The following is a 2514-nucleotide window of genomic DNA, read 5'->3' as shown; positions in this document are numbered from 1 at the left end:
GAATGTTACATTTTATCCAGTAAATATTCAAACTCAGTATGGTCCTGGGAAAATTCCATACTTGTATTGAAGCAACAAATAGATTTGCACATCTATAATTTGGAGCATAATGTGGACAATATCTGAGGTCAGTAAGATGTCACTGATGGACAGTTGTGAGATGAAGAAGTACATGGGAGTATGGAGGATCTTACTGGTGGACACCAGGGTCATGATCAGGAGAATTACACAACATTATGCTTTCTTTACTGACTTGAGAAGGACACATAACTCATCATGGTACCTACTGGAAAATGTATGTCTGTGGTGTTTTACCCTTTCTATTATATCATCAATAACAGTGGTGGTCTAATACTTTCATCCTACAGATCAACTATTAACAGAAGTCAGAGAAGAGAGTCAGAAGTGCAGTCCAGTTTTGGGGACCTGCGGCTGAGATAGGCTCTTATTTGCAGTTTCCAGTTTCTAAACAGAGAAGAGGTGGCATTTTTACATGATCATGGATGTCAGGGTTCGGGGTCAGAGGACCCCTGGACAACCGTGGGAGATGGTGCTAGCCGACACCTGGGACCTTAGTCTAAGTGGCACCTGGTTTTCACCAGAGCCCGCCGCAAAGTGGGATGGTCTCGGTGCGGTAGGATGCCACCAGGTCATTCCAAAGGTGCGAGTAGCCCGCCGTGGCAACCGAGGTAGGGGTACAGAATCAGAGTCCAGGCTCAGGTCAGGAACAGGCAGACCGTCAGGGCAGGCGACAGAGATGCAAGGTCACAGGTCAGGTCACAACAGGAATTTAGGCAGAACAGGGAACAAGCGCTGGGAAGGGGAAGCTTTCTCTAAGGCTATAGAGCTCAAAAATCCGGCAGGGAATCCTGGGAACAGCCGGCCTTTAAGGAAACCTGGGAGTGCAACCGAAATCAGCAGTGTGCTGGCCCTTTAAATCTTTGAGTGCCAGCGCACGCGCCCTAGAAAGTGGAGACATGCGTGTGGTCTAGCCGGGAGAAGAGCAGGATCTCGGAGAGGTAAGAGTGGGCCAAGGACTGGGGCAGCGGAGAGAGGCATTGGTGTGCCCGCGATCCACAATGTGGATTGCGGGGGTACCCGTGACAATGGGTTTTATTCCATAGTCAACTTATTATGACATGAAATCCCTAGAAGAAGTATTTGCTTCTTTCAATAATCTGTATACATCAGAAATTGTGGGTCATTAATCTTTTTTTGTGAATAGTGTCCAGTACGGCTTTCTTTATATCTTTATTCCTAAAACTGTATATGATGGGATTTATCAGTGGAGTGAATACAGTATAGAGAAGGGAGAGGATCTTATTAACATCTGAGGATTGTACTTTTGGTGGAAGAACATAAACACTAAACATAGTCCAGTAGAATATGGAGACCACAGTGAGGTGGGAGCTACAGGTGGAGAAGGCTTTCTGTCTACTGATATTAGATGGGATCCGTAAGATGGCCCGGACAATGTTCACATAAGAAATAACAATTATTATACTGGGGATAATCACAAATGGAATACTCAGTAAATACAATTGGAGCTTTATAGGAAATGTATCAGAACAGGAGAGTTCTTCTAAAGGAACAAGATCACAGAGAACATGGTCAATGATATTTGACCCACAGAACTTTAGTTTTGATGTTGTTGAGGTGTCAATATATGCATTAAACAAGCTGATCAACCAAGAACTTCCCGCCAATCTCACATAACATCCACTTGTCATTATAGAGGTATAACGGAGGGGGTTACAGATGGCCACATATCTGTCATAGGACATCACTGACAGGAGAAGACACTCAAATGTTTCTGAAACACAGAAGAAATAAAACTGGGTCATACAACCGCTGTAGGTGATGGTGCCCCCATTATTCAGTAGGATGTAGAGCATGTTAGGGGCAACATCTGAGATTATAATTATATCACTGATGGACAGCTGTGAGATGAAGAAGTACATGGGAGTGTGGAGGTTCTTGCTGGTGGACACCAGGACGATGATCAGGAGGTTCCCACATATTGTCACACAGAATGTTACAAAAATTAGATAGAAAAGTGAAATTCTTAGCTGTGGGCTGCCCTGAAAACCCAAAAGAATGAACTCCATGACATCAGTCAGATTGTTGACCTACATTTTAGTGGACAAGTTGTAAAGAAATCAAATTAATTTGACTTCAATAATGTACAAGATGATTAGACATTGATACCATCTACACAACCATCCCACCATCGTCTCACTACCTCCCTTACTAAATAATACGTGTTTAGGTCTAATAAACTCGGAGTCGGGCAGTTGTACCGAGCGTGTTTTTATATATAGGGCCTTTTTATCTTTTACTCTTGTGAGTATTTCCAATAAAATAGTTTTTAAGAAACTGGAAAATACTGCACTATCGTTTGCCTTTTCTTTTCCCTTCGAGTAGCAATCAGGTGAAGGAACTAGGAGAACGGAACGAAAGTGGAGGAACAAGTCCCCCGGCGGGAGGAATTGGGAGTAGCACAGAAGCTACGGG

The 2514-nt window shown here is 43.5% G+C and overlaps 1 pseudogene; it reads right to left on the bottom strand.

Annotated features, from left to right (window-relative positions):
- Window positions 1-1187: 1187 nt before the first annotated feature.
- On the bottom strand, window positions 1188-2135 carry LOC140128700 (olfactory receptor 5G9-like; annotated as a pseudogene).
- Window positions 2136-2514: the final 379 nt, after the last annotated feature.

The sequence above is a fragment of the Engystomops pustulosus genome, chromosome 4 (assembly GCF_040894005.1).
Source record: "Engystomops pustulosus chromosome 4, aEngPut4.maternal, whole genome shotgun sequence".
Lineage (NCBI taxonomy): Eukaryota > Metazoa > Chordata > Amphibia > Anura > Leptodactylidae > Engystomops > Engystomops pustulosus.
This window is presented reverse-complemented; position numbering and strand designations above follow the sequence as displayed.